Source organism: Pelecanus crispus, chromosome 12 (genome assembly GCF_030463565.1).
Source record: "Pelecanus crispus isolate bPelCri1 chromosome 12, bPelCri1.pri, whole genome shotgun sequence".
Classification (NCBI taxonomy): domain Eukaryota; kingdom Metazoa; phylum Chordata; class Aves; order Pelecaniformes; family Pelecanidae; genus Pelecanus; species Pelecanus crispus.
Genome location: NC_134654.1, coordinates 22727242 through 22742271, shown reverse-complemented (window position 1 = coordinate 22742271; position 15030 = coordinate 22727242). Strand labels below are relative to the sequence as shown.

At 38.6% G+C, this 15030-nt stretch overlaps 1 protein-coding gene across 1 annotated transcript in view; it reads left to right on the top strand.

Annotated features, from left to right (window-relative positions):
• The window catches only part of CA10 (carbonic anhydrase 10), a 206500-nt gene that overhangs the window by 177269 nt on the left and 14201 nt on the right, over nucleotides 1-15030 (top strand). The gene's annotated exons all lie outside the window — the stretch shown is intronic.

Genomic DNA, 15030 nt, shown 5'->3' with positions numbered 1-15030 from the left:
TGAAAGATGCTAAAACATAAGTTCTGTTCTATTGTTCCTTGCTAAAAACTTAGAAGTTCTAGCAAAGATAATAATGGCATCAAATCGTTAATGAGAAGTACAAATACAGTACTGTCATATCCCTACTCAGAGTGTGAACAGATTTAGCTTGTGCTGTGGTTTAGCCCCAGTCAGCAACTCAGCACCATGCAGCTGCTCGCTCACTCCCCCTACCCCGATGGGATGGGGGAGAGAATCGGAGGAGTAAGAGTGAGAAAAACTCCTGGGTTGAGATAAGAACAGTTTAATAATTGAAATAAAGTAAAAAAGTAATGATAAAAATAACAAAATAAATAATAATAATAATAATAATAATAATAATAATAATAATAATAATAATATACAAAGCAAGTGGACTGATGATCTTTTGGAAAGAGATCCTTTCCAACCTTAATGATTCCTAGTTTCTACTTTCATTAAGAAATAATCCAGCCACCAAGTCAGGAAACATGAAATTACTACTCTACCCTTAATTGGTTTAGTGGTGGACTTGGTAGTGTGAGGTTAATGTTTGGACTTGATGATCTTAAAGGTCTTTTCCAACCTAAATGATTCTATGATTCTATGATGCACACTGCAATTGCTCACCACCCGCTGACCAATACCCAGACAGTTCCCGAGCAGTGATCGCTGCTCCCCAGCCAACTCCCCCCAGTTTCTATACTGAGCATGACGCTGTATGGTATGGAATAGCCCTTTGGTCAGTTTGGATCAACTATTCTGGCTGTGCCCCTCCCAGCTTCTTGTGCACCTGGCAGAGCATGGGAAGCTGAAAAGTCCTTGACTCAGCGTAAACACTACTTAGCAACAACTAAAACATCAGTGTGTTATCAACATTATTCTTGTACTAAATCCAAAACACAGCACTGTGCCTGCTACTAGGAAGAAAATTAACTCTGAACAGCTGAAACCAGGACACCTGTCTGTTCTCCCAGCTATGTTCTATGTCAAAGGCAGTTCCTGTGTCATTTTTTTATACGAACAGCATATGTACTTTGTAGTGCTTCAGATAACACAGAATAAACTTTGCTAAAAAATTACAGAATGTAAAATTTTAGTGCTCTGAAGTTGGGAAATGGGAACAGAAAAGCTGGTTGTACATCCATTAGTTTGCTTGCCCATACAGTCTTTTTTTGCTTCCCTCTCCACTTTCTTATCTGATCTGCCACAGAGAGAGATCAGGGTGAATCAAACAAGTCAAAATGATTCAGAAGGTTTTTTCTTTTTTCAGCCACAACATCAATCCTAATGAATTGCAGCATCATTCTATACATTTATGTTGTGCATTAATATTGCCCTCCTTGTACGTATGATAAGAAGCTATAGAATAATATTTTTAAATCACAGTTAAGTTGATGTGACATTCAGGACCTTTTGCATTTATGAAATTTAGTGACTCTGATTATGCAACATCAAAGCTAAAAAACAGAACGCAAAGACACTGTTTGGCAGTACAAAGAAAAGGTGCAATACTGTAACCTGCCAGAGCATCTGAACTTATTTTTCTGTGCTTTCAGAAACACTTGCAAGAGCAACCTGTGACATCCTCAGAATGATATAGACAGCAGAGCAGCAGTGCTGCCCTTTCCCACCATGATGGCCCCTTGAAAAAGCAGCAGTCTGGTTTTAGACATATATTCACTAACCTCTGAACACCACTGCGAAAGGCAGCTAGGGTATATTTAAGAACCATTTTGCTTCTCTAGGAAATGCGCAGTGAGGAATGGCACAGCTGGATAGCAGTGCTAACATTAGAGGAATGACAGATTTTAAGTGACTGGAAGAAACAGGACAGAAAAGGGAAGGGGAGAGGTTTGGTGTTCATAAAAGTAGGCGAATATGTGGGTTTGAATATGGGCAAGGAACACGTCACGGACTTAGGTGGCACAGGAGTCATTATAGGAAAGTCTGAAAAAGAGCATGGCTCAAAAGGAATCCAGTCCGTGCTGAGCACATGCATCCATTAGCATGGTTTTGATTTCCTCTTTTTGTCTGCTGGCAGTAACCAAAGTTGACAGGGGCTACTGGAGCAAAATTTAAGCCTATTAAATGAAGGTGGGCATCCTCAGTTCTGCGCAGAAATATAGACCGACTTGACAAAACAGCTGAGTTTAGTTAAAATTACAGGGGAAAAAGTAGACAAATTGAAATTTGGACTGGAGCACAAGAGCCAACAGCAACTTTATATAATGTGTTTGAGAGCTGTAATGCCCTGAAGTACCAATAAATGCATTTTTACATCTCATCCTGAGAGTCTTACAGATTTTTTTTCTGGAAATGTCCTAAAAATCTCAACCTTGATGTTCAAACTCACAATTATTTTGAGCAAACTTATTTCCCTGGCGAGTTGCCCTCTTTTCTTCTGCAGTGAATTTCTTCTACTTGACTCCCAGTTCTGCACAAAGTGATTTATTAGAGAGATTGCAATTTTTTTTTCCTTTTGGAAAGTGTCAGTTTCTGAACAAGATCAAATAATCTGCTGCGCTTCGGTATTGACTAATTTTAATTATTAAAACGTTTCTCCCAGGAAAAAACTCATCATGCTGTTCGCTGAGAAACCAGCAATTTTTAATAGAATTCAGGAACATCTTTTCTTGAGGAGATCAGGGAACACTGAAGACAGAAGTCTGACTTTATACTGGGCTCACAGGTCAATGACATTTTTTTAAAAAGTAGGAGGAACTAGCTTTTCCCTTTACCTTTTTTCTATCTATGTGTCTCCCTTTAAACTTGCACTGATGGGCTTTGCAAAGGCTAGAGTAACAGTAGCACATAATTTGTTATGCAGTAAGTCTTAATCATATATATTTAAATGAATTCTAAAGCTAAACACATACTTTGCATATATACTACACTTATTAAAATCAGAAATCAATCTTTTGTTAGATATCATTTTAGTGATATACAGTCCCCATTGCCATAATTTTGTCTGGGATCCTTTCCTTACAACAGCCTAGCAAATTGATATTGTTAAAGTGTCAATGAAAAAAAAAGATAGCTACATTTGTATTACAATTTCTCACATTTAAATTCTCAGGTTTTCGCATCATTGACAAATAATTAGATGTTCTAGCAAGGTAATAGGATAATTACACTGTTGCTCCATAACTCAAAATCTGAAGACGGCACTATCTGCATTTGAAGTATAATGCAAGTTTCCCTACAGACATTACAAACCAGCGTATCTTACCACAACAACAAATTGTTTACTGCAGTATAATGAAATCAAATACATGCTTAATGATGTAAACTTGACAAAGTAATATATAGAGTCTGCATTATCTTCAATTATGTGTCTACTTTGGTTGAAGAGTTCTCAACATTACAGTTGAAAAAGCTGGATTTTTAGCTGCATAATTTTCAGCTCCATTTCATCTGCGCACTAAGAGAAAGGTTCTCTTTCGCTGTGCAAGAGCCATACCACCGGATAACGTACATAACAAAGAAATAAAGGAAGAGGTGGCAGGCACAGCATTAGGACTAACTGAAGAAACTACAGCTGGTCAAATTTGTGAATGGTAATTTCAGCAGGGGAAATAAGACAAAACCTACAGGAGACATCGCTTGTGTCAAATGATCTTTTCTTGCGCATCTAACAAAAAGCAATACCATTCCAGTCACTTTGCGCCAACAGTTGTCAATATTTGCGTGATTTTATGAGATTGGCGTGAATTCAAAGCTAACCACGGTATTTGCCGCAGCCCAGCATTACAGTCAGACTGAGAGCGCACAGCTCCCTAACTACAGGGGGAAGGCAGGACCCACAATTCACTCTCTAAACCAACCATCCTCCTGAGGGTGTTTTGGCAGGGGGAGGTGGCTGCTGCCGGCGGTGGGAGAGGGGCATGCACCATCCACTGCTCTTTGCCTTCCCTCCTCGCCTGTGATCAGTAATGCCGCTAAAGGACGCAGCGCTGTGGCGAGGCGAGCTGGAAGCCGGCTGTCGCAGAGCTGCAGCTGTACCTTTCACAGTCCTTCACGTCGCTGCAGATCCCCGTTCAGTCGGTATTTCAGGGGTCTGTAGCTCTTCCAGTGGGAACTAGAAGCAGCAAGAAATAGCGTGCGGTATTTGCGTGGCAGTCACAGAAACACTCGGAAGGCCAGGCCCTTTGCCAGCGAGATTAAGGAGCTGCTTTCACAGCCTGACTGAGGCCAGGCTTTCTGCCAGCAGAAAATAGTTTACTACGTGGACAAAATGAATTTCAAAGACTTTTAATTGGATCATCACCCAAATTCACCTTTTCTAATTGCAGAAAGTCCAAGGGACTAAAGATTTCTTCAGGAGTTCAGCATTTTGGAGCATGGCACGTTCCCTGGTTTTCTTTCATTAAGGGAAAATATCTGTTTGGCGTTTCAGGTATTTCCATGCTAGTATTTTCAGCATTTCAGCTATGTAAATTAACCTGCAAATGAGTAGGTTGTGTTTTCTAAAGGGAAAAAAAGCTTTGACTTCTGTTGTCCAATGTAGAAAGCCTGCTGATAGAAATTGCAAGTGTGACTTTACCGCTGCCCCTTTCACCACCATCGTGTCCAAGAGACATATTTTGGGTACTAAAGGAACTCTGGACTCATCTATGTTTTAAAGACAGACATGTAAAACACCTGTGTTGCAGATCTGAACTGCTGTTGCTACACTCACCACCCTTTCCAGTGAAGAGCTGAATTACCAGTTAAAAGATTCCAGATTCATAACGAGCCAGACTGTATCACGAACACACAGAGGATCCCCAAAGCATTCTGTGCCCAGGAACCTCCATTCCACAAACCTCAAATCCCATTAGGCAGATCTGCTTTTAAGGTTAGAGATGACACACTATGGCTTTCCCCTCTGTTCATTCGTCCCTCGGTCTAATTCCTAACCGAAGTGCCATTCACTTTTTTACAGTGAGGATGTCTGCATAACTGATTTTCTTTACCCTTTTGTCTGTTTAATATTCCCATCTCCTGCTCAAACAGCCCACAGAGACATGGCAGGTACCATATTTCTGTTGGAGTTGCTATTGGTTTTCATTATTTTTCACTGACCTTCACTTATTAGCTTTAAAAATTTGTGAATAAGTGTAATTTGGGGCATATTCACAAAGGCTAACTCTCAGCTTTACTTCCTAATGTTTAGATGGGATTTTCAGATGGCTTCTTGTTTCGCAGCATTCGTGTTATACAGACAAGACAAACTGTGAAGCAGAGGTCACTGGTGTTCAGCGAGTCTGGGCGACAATTACCAATGAGTTAGGAAAAAGGTTACTACTGTGCTGAAATATATAACTAGAGAAGTTTCTGAAACAAATGGAAGGGTCGGGGTTCTTTTCTTGTCTGTGTGAAACCGAGACATTTATTTGTTGTAGGTGTAGTGAAGAAGCTTTGAGCGATGATATAAAACAGGAAATTGCAGAAAATACCTTTAACAAAGAAAACCACTGTTAGATCCTTGAACTTCAACCGCAGTATAATTAAGGCTACTGGCATGGCTTCTGTGATCATCTTCTTCCTCTGTTTGTTTGTAAATGGCACTAAGCTGCACTTACTCTCACTGAACTGCTCTTACCATGTGGCAATTTTCAGTGCCCTTTACAAGGTACCCAGAAGAATGTGTTCTTATGATAAACAAATGTTGCTGTGTGTAATTTCATGCCCTTTTAATTTATGCTGTACTGCATTTGTTAAGTAGTGTTTGCCAATATCCTACTTACTTTCACCAAATCTGCAGATAGAGCTAAAAGGCTTACTTTATAAAAGATAACTGGCTTAGTTACGATTTCTAAGTGCCAGTTGTCTTTCCTACTGAGTATAATGCCATTCAGTTAATGTAAAAATGAGAGAATTTTATAGTTGTCTGCCTTAAGCTGTACTATCTCATATTCTCAGATAATTCATGTCCACTTGTTTTGCCTGTGTTCATTATTTCTCAACTTTAAACTTACCTTTTAAACTACAAATGTGAAACTGTCTCCTATGCAATTCACATAAACAACAAAAGGCAGTTGTACTTTCCTTAGCTTTAGAAGAAGCTTCCAGGATATTCTTAAACAAAAAACAAAACAACCCCCCCTTATTTTCTGCCTGCAGGGTAGATCTGTGCCTTCTTTCCTCTCAGTCTCTGACTCTGCACCTTAAACAGGAAATCCTGGTGTGAAATTTCTTCAAATGATTTCTAAAAATTTGACTCTGTAATACATCATCTCATCTACCACAGCATTAATATCCTAAAGGACCTTTCATAACTTAGTAAAGCATTCATTCCAGAAATGCTTTTGGCTATTTTGAGTCAAGCTGGGCTTCCTCAAACTTTTCTGTGTTTGAGCCCTCAACTCACATTCAAAGATTTAACGCTATGATCACTAGCAATTACAGCCATTTCAAATTATTTTCCTCTTTTATCAGGTTTTAAATGTTTCCCTGTTATCACTCTTGAAGGTACTGAAAATCCAAGTGTCCCACAGTCTCCTGCAAAAACTATTTGTATTCTGAGCTTCTTTTTGCACCTTTTATGGGTGATGTATCACAGATTGTCATGGATCAGTAACACAAATTGAACTTCATAACATGACATTCATTATCTAGATGCTTTCCCCAACACCGTTAATGTTACATGTGAGCATCTCACAATGTCGTTACTGGGGAAGTGCAGCTATTCCCATTTCAGAGATTGCAAGCTGGGCAGAAATGGTAGGAAGGTTTGCTTAAGGGCAGAGAAGCAGCTGAACATAATTTTCTTAAGTCATAGGTGAGCAACCCAATCACTAAAAGGGGAAGAAGACTCTTGAGAGAAAGGCACATATCAATAAATCATTCAGAAAGATCCCATGAAACCCTGTATGTGTTTTCACATTTAACTTTCAATGGATATACTACTAATATTTTGCAATTCCATTGGTTTAAAGCAGAAAGTCTCGTCTCACCAAGTGCATATGTCCATCCTACACATTTATGTGCCACTTTCCCTTCCCAAAGGGTAAGCAGACCATCTCCCTTTCTTCCCCTCCTCCCTGCAAGAGCAGCCAATTTCCACACATCCTGTGCCAAGTTCTTCTCCCATCCTACACCTGCCAGCAGGGAGTGGGGAAGGAGAGGTCAGCAAGCCGTGCACCGTGGCAGGAGCAGTAATGACAGACTGGATGCCTGCGCTAGGCTGAGATCAGGCAACAAAGGAGAGCATGCGGGTGGGCAGGCAGGAGCTGCTGCCCAAATGGCCTGGACAAGGACTTCCACAAAACTCAGGTGGACCACACCAATAGCTTCTTAAAATATATCCTCAGTGTTATTCTGCACTTTCCTTGTGTACACGCCTTATTATCATTTTAAGAATATAAAATCCCATGCTTCATATTTTGCCACAGAAAAATTATATTCTTAATTTAACAATATACTTCTGTACTCAAGAGAGCAGGTAAAACTGGTAACTGCCTTGTTTCTGCATCTGGTTTGTAATCCTAACACTAACCTTTTCTTTGCTTGTTAGTTAACAGAGGGTATATTAAGCTTGACCATTTTTTTCCTACTAGATGAGATAAAATGAGGACAAAAGGGATAAGGCCTAGATCAACAGCTAGATTTTCACTAGCCCAAATTCTAACAAGTTTTTTTGCTCATTCTTTTATTCAACAGTCTGTGATATATCTCTGTTTGCTCTTGCCCATCATGCCCACCCTTTGAACAGAAATGTAGCTACAGATGGTACTTTGGCAAGGTAGACTGAGAGCTGTAGTCGCATCACATGTTGTTAGAGAAGGCTTGACCAGTTAATGCATCTCTGTCGCACCATTTGGTGACCTTGCAGCGTGTGTCCTTTTTGACTCAATGTCTCAGGGTAACACAGTGAACAACAAAAATAGCATCAATCGCTACTTCACCACATTTTTGAATTGCAGGAACCATTTTCTGCTGCTTTCTGGACTGATTGCTAAAGAAATACAGAATTCTCCCAGAAATTCAGAGCACCATTATATAACTGAATCTCCCAAATGGAGCGTTTATACTGAATTCATCATCGTGGTGTCTGAGCATCTGTTGTATTTAAAATGAGAAAACAATTTAAATGTAATGTTTAGTCAGAAAATCCTGTATGAATCCAGAAATGATGATAGGCTCTGTCTAATAGCCTTTTTTCCTACATTACCCCTATTCTCTCTTAAGATCTAACTTTTGTGGATGATGGATTGGGTCAGTGCCAAATTACAGCTTGCAATGAAATTTTGCATCAGCCAAGACATAATCAACATTAAACATTTGAGTCTAAGACTTCATTTTGATCTTCACACAAAGTGAATTGCAAAGCAGTGTCATTTATTTATGTTTACCCAGCTCTTGGCTCATCTGCTAACAGTGAATGACAAGAGTGGTTGACTGGCAGGTCAGCCAAAAATACTCCATGTTTCGAGCAATCGGCAGTGGAAGGCTTCAGCAATGACTGCCCTGTCAAAAATTCTCCTGAAGTCACACAGCAGCCAGCAACACAGACACATCTGTGTGCCTCTGGGGCACAATTTCGATTCTTCCTTCATTGTGTTTCCTACTATCCGGAAGTGAATACAAATGATTGTGACACTTGCAACAGTTCTGGCAGCATTTGGATGGCAGGAATCCATCACTTTCGCATTCATTTCTTCAGCCTATCATTTCCTTAATGCTTTGGTGTTAGCACAAAGGTGAAGAGTCCTAATAGCAAATTCTGAGACATGCATAGACAGTCTGACCTCTTAAGCTAGTAATTTGTACTTTTTAGTGTACTAAAAAGTGGGGATGCTTAGAAGAAATATCAAGTTTTAAATATTGTCTCAAATAACCTTTTTTCCTACTTGCAAATGAAGTAAACTAAGACTTACAAAAGAAATAAAAACATATAAAAATATTAAAGAGAAATACTTTAAAAATCTTCTACGCTTCATTCAGGTCGTATTTTTCATATTTTCTAGCCACAATGGTTGCATATAAACAAGGAATAAGTATGTTTTGCTCTGTTAGTAGCCTCAGTGTAAGATACCAGGTCAGCAGCCAAAATGGCTGTCCTGCTTCACATCTGATTCTCACTGATCTCTTTTCAAAGTACTATTAAATACCCAGTGAGAGTATCTTGGAACAGATGCCTCAGAAAGCTTAAGACTCTCACTCACCTTTCATTTGTCTGTCTACATCTAGACATAACAACTTTTAACCTAAAGCAGGCAATGCTACTTTTTTTTTTTTTTTAATGCTGAAAATAACACACAGTGTTAACTACCTAACAGGGAACCCTGGATAAAGCTCACTGTTGAACACCGTTTCTTGAACAGAAGTATTGCAAGTTAGTTCTTGTTACCAGCTGGTCTAATGAAATGTTAGACACCATTTGCAGTTTAAGTGCTAATTCCTAGCATATCGTTATTTCTAGTAAAGTAGATTTTGAAGCTACGTATAGTTAACCCTTGTAGTAAAGTTTCCACTTTACTACATGATGCATTATTGCATTTCTCTGCACATGCTTTTATACTGAGCTGTCTGCTCAGAAGCAGGAGAAAAAATGAGTTCCTTCCTTACATTCTTAGTCTTATTCTTTTAAGTCATAAAGAATTATAAACTTTTTTGTTTATCTAGATTACAATTGCTGGCATATTGCTATAAATGTGGATGACAAGCCTTTCTATTAAATTAGTATTTTATAGGCATTTCTTTTAAATCATGAAATAACTGTCAAAAGCAGTAAAAAAAGAACCCTAAAAAACAAACCCCAAAACAAAACAAAAAAACCACAAACCACATTTGTCAGCAACAGCCTAAAGAACCTTGATTTTAAGAGAGAACATCAAAGAGAGTCAGAGATATAAAATTATTTCAAACAGATGGGGGTTTTTGCATTTCTCCTTTGTTACATTGAACTAAGTTAATCTTTTTAACTGATTTTAATCTTAAAAAGTTTTACCAAACTACTGTGGTTAGGTAAACTCCTGGAAGTATAGGTGGTCATGTAAAATTTATTTACCAACAGTGTAAGAGTACCTCACTGCTGTGGGCTTATACATAAAAAATAACAGACGGGTAGATCTATAGATTAATGAATAAGCACGTGGGTAATACCACCTTGGCAGATCCCAACATTTGATAGTAGAGTACCCTGTGCTTGAAAAAAAGATGGTTTTGTTTTTCAAAGACAATTACTGGGAATCATAATTTCTATCTTCTTAAACAGCATTCTTCTGAGCCCACTAACAGCCCAGTTCTCCAGCTGTTACTTTGAACAGGCTCACTGCAAGCAAAAAAGGGACTGAGAACGGGACCAGAGAGTTTAAGTTCTTACCCTGCTTGAACTGTAATGACTTGTGCCTTGAGCAGGCCAGAAGCATCCACCAAGATGCGGTAACTAAATACGTACAACCTTAGCGCATTCTCCTTGCATGTGGGTGAGCGTGTGTGTGGACAAACAAGGTTTGATCATTCTAAGAATTCGGGAAAACACAACATTAACATCCAGCTCCAAATCTGAACCAATTATGAAAAAACTGCAATTAACTTTTTTTCTTTCTTGAATAGTCCATGTGATATTTAGACCTATTATTAGGCAACACACCATGAAAATCCTTCATCGCTTGCCAAAGATAGGAAAATTTCCGCTGCATCACTGTCAGGTATTGGTCCAACAAAGTAGGACAAATCAGGACCTGAGAAGCCTGGTGTGTGTTCTCACAGATGGTGCTATACCTTTCCATGAAGCAGGAGGTACATTTAATTTAATTTAAGACAAATCTAAAAATATTTTTGTCAGCCACACAAATTACACATCCTAGAACCAGGGGACATTTAAAAAACCCCCTCATTTCTTTCACAAAGTGAGGACCTCAGATCTCATACCTGTTCAGATCCACAAAAGTAATACCATAAATAACTCTTAGGTGATATGACACGATTGCTCTTTCCAAAGGGTTTTACAAGACCTGTAAAAGCAACTATATTTTAACACTGGAATATCAACTGTTGTTATTAATAGGTTTTAACTCATTAAAATTATTTTCCTCCCTGGACACCTGCCATGCAGAAATTACATTTCTTTTGCTGTTTTTATTAAATTTGATTTTGAATAGAGAAAAATGTGACATTTTTTTCCTTAATGAGATCTTAGCCACTTTTTGAATCGAAATAAACATTTAACTTGTCTTCTTGAGCTGTTTCATTTACTTTTGTTCCCTGCTGTGCTGGAAACATGCTTTGTGCTTGCTCTCAATCAGGTATCTCAACAGTTTACCAGGTAGCACAGCATAATACAAGTATTATAGTTACAGATTAGCTGTTCCCTGCCACCATTCACTTCGTGATTTGGATCCCTTGTCATTTACAAATCAAAATGTTTATACGCTCAGTTATAACACTTCCAAGTGAGAGTAAAGGGTATTCCATTACTCCCAAGACAACTATGGAAACATTTGTGTGTAAAGTACTGTGATACTCTCAATTCAGTTTCATATTTCTCCATGTCTCACTGCAGCAGAACATCTCACAGTGATCTAACATTTATAAAAGGGTTATGCATGCACACCTAGATCAGAGCTCTGTAATTCAAAGAAGGTATTTGTCCAAGTTAAAAAATTGCTAAAAGATTGCTGAAAAGAGTCCCTGGAATTTTTGGCACCCACAACCATCAACACAGCAAACTGCCTCCTTTTGCTTAGTCAAAGAGCCTTGATCAAATGCCATGCAGAAAATATCCTGCTACTAGCTCTGCCCTAAAACGCACATTTCACCTGGGTGAATGATTAAGAAAAACAGCAAAACGCATTGCGGAGGAAAACCAGTACAAACAATATGAGTACTGTGAGTACAGGGCTGAACTTTATCAAAGTACAGGCAAAGGACAGGTTATTACCATGATAAACATACATGCACCTGTGTTGGCAAAGGGAATTAGCTGTTTTCCCAACAGTGGCCAGAATGTGAGCCCATCATATCAGCCCATCCATACTATTTTGCCCCAAAGACACAGCCTACCAGGCCAAGGAGAGTGTGCTCAGTAGATTACCCCTAAAAGTACAGTCGTCAGCTCCTGCTGACGTTCCCAACACCGCCAACCTCAGGTGTCTAAAAAGTGCTGTGTCTGCTCCTGGTCCAATGCACATTCTTGGGTGATGGAACAAGGGCACATTCTGGATTTTTGCCGGCTAAAAGAGAGTAATTAATCTTAATTCTTTTCTTCTCCTTGAAAAATAGAACCTCTACAGCTCAAGGAAAACAAAGAGCTATCAGTTGTTCTGTGGCAAATTAATCTTAAAGGGTGAATCTTCCAAAGAAAATCAATAGCTTATAACCAGATTCTGTATTGTGTTTGAGCTCTGAAACTCAAACTCGAATCAAAGGGTACTTTCAGCATTGCAAGTTTGCTCTTGTTGTGCTTTGTTTTTAATATAGTGCCATCATTTGAAAAAGTGAGATTTTCACATATGAGAAATTTTAGTTATGTGTGGCTTCATCTTCATGGAAGACTCTAGTAATATTTAATACAGGCTGTAAGATTACAGGTATTTCAGACAACTTTAAAGAAATTATTCTCAAAAGAAGGAAGTTAATAGGGGATTATATTTTTTTATCCTGCATGTAATATTCTATATCTAAGACATCTTTATTCATTTGTACCTTTCTAAACTGGTCTGTTCCATATGAGAAACTTTGAAAATGATGTCTCCTTACATCAATTTTTTTTTTTTTTTTAAAAAAAGAAAAACGTAATGAATTTAACCAGGGTGCCATGGAAACAGCTTTAAAATTAATTTGGGTGCAGGGAGGAAGGATACAGCTCTAACACAGAGAAAGTGACAGGCTCAGAGGAAAAAAAGTCAGTCTTCATTCAGTACTGGGATCTTTGAGAAACAATAATGGATAGCAAGGCAAGGGGGTCTTTTCAAATGATAGTGAAGCAAGATTTCTCAAGTAGACTTTCCAAAACGGTTCATTACCAAATTGAGATGTGATAAGGAGAGGCAGAATGGGGCAGAGGCATACAAACCTGCAGGAATGGGAAACTTGAAATGAAAATGGCTTGAAAGCACTAGTAAAGAATGCCAAAGTTCTCGGACAAATACTTCTATTTTAAAGACAGTGCAATACGGGGTGGTGAGATCATTTATAGATCAAAGGAAATCACTACTCTAATTTCTGATCAGTTCAAGTCTGTTAACTCATTCCCACAAATACCTGTTGACTGCCTGCAGTCTGGGTGCGAGTTTTGCACGGTGAATCGTGTCTCCGACATTGAGAGAGGTCTCCAACAGAGCTGGGACGCTGTTCTGTGCCGAGGCCCATATCACTCACTGCAATATAACGTGTTATGCAAGACCAGAACTGCACTGGACAGTAGGCTCCTTGCAGTGAGTCTGGGACAAATATCCTATATATGGTCATGTATACATCAGGAGTTTTATTTCCATAAGTCCTGTCAGTAAAAATGAGAGTTTGACATTGACTCAGGGCTTCCATTGGTGGAAGGAGAATTTGGTCCTTACTTTTATCCGTTCCTGCACTAGACATTTGGGTTTGTTAGATAAACTAAGTTAATCTAATTGTTATTCTGGGACTTTGTACAGAAGTCATTCTAGTCTAAAGCAGATTTCATCACTTATTTCCTTGAGAATTCACAAGTTATTTTGGCTGCCAGAGTGAATAGTTGTACATAAAAAGAAAAATATGTTACTAAGCCTAAAAATTTCAGTGAGTGCACAGTCCGTAGAACCATGATGTTATCAAAGTTCAGTAGTACCACAAAGTGATGACTAATGAGCCTATAACCTCTATGCACTGTAGAGTAAGTGCTCTCATTAATTCTTTACAAGACCTTTAGAAAACATACTGCATTCATCCTGCTTTGTAGCTGTCAGAATTTAGTAGATGACTTCATTGGCTACTTTGACATTTTTACTTTTTCGTTCCAGTTTGGTTTGTTTGCTTGCCTTAAAAAATGCCTACTGTGTGAATTGTAAAAAGGTCAACCAATGGTTCCCAATCCAGACAGGACAGAAGTAACTGAAATTAACACATTATAGCAGTAATTTTGACCCTTACCTTATTTTTTTGGTCTGTGAACTGTTAGCTGTAAATAGTAAAGCTATGTGCCAAAGATCTTAATCTTACTCATGCAAATATCCTCTTTCCTTTCAGAATTTCCACTACCCCTTTTTACATCAATGTCCAAGCACTAAAACAGCATCGCTAAGGGATTTGGGGGGGGTGGTGGGAGGACAATGCTTGGTGGATTTTTGTACTGAGAAAGCTCATAAGATCTGATTCTGAGTAAATTACTTTGAAGAAGAATACATTTTGCAGTTAGGGCAGAGTGTAGGAAATGAACTGTCTGAACACTCCCAGAGTTTGGATGCATTGTTCATTTCTCAGCTTATCATAGACTGGGATAATAATGGTGTAGGTTACGCATAAATTGGGATGCTGCTGTAATTCAGGTCACTACTAGTATACAAGTTGGTGGACATACGTATTTGGATGGCGAAGCAAGGCTTTGTCTTTGTAACTTGATTGTGCACTACAAATTGTATAGGGAGGTCATTCTTGCAGAGAAATCCTTGCAATTGTATTTCACTACTGAAGCATCAGGCATTTCATTCATCCGAAAGACAAAAGTCACCAATGCAGGTGCTAAACCCCATTTCAATGGTTTTTTGGGTGGGTTGGGTTTTTTTTCCCCCCGATTATAAACATGGAAAGCACACTATGTTGAAATTTCTTTACTGGCAGTATTAGTCTTTGGCCATTTGTACAGTTAAAAAGACTACCAGACATAGATCAAGTTAATACTGATCTTGTTCACAGTATCTAAGTCCAGAAGTTTCAGTGGATAGCCTTTAGATTTATGCCAGCACATGGGAGACATACCTGATTTTTAAATACAAACATCAGGCTGCTGCAATTCTGAAAATGCCAGAACACTGGCCTTACTTTTCTAATTGGCATCTGAAAACTAAGAAAGATACCTTTAGGCTAAATAAAGCTAACTAGCCTTTCAAATTCTTAGAAGTACTTAAC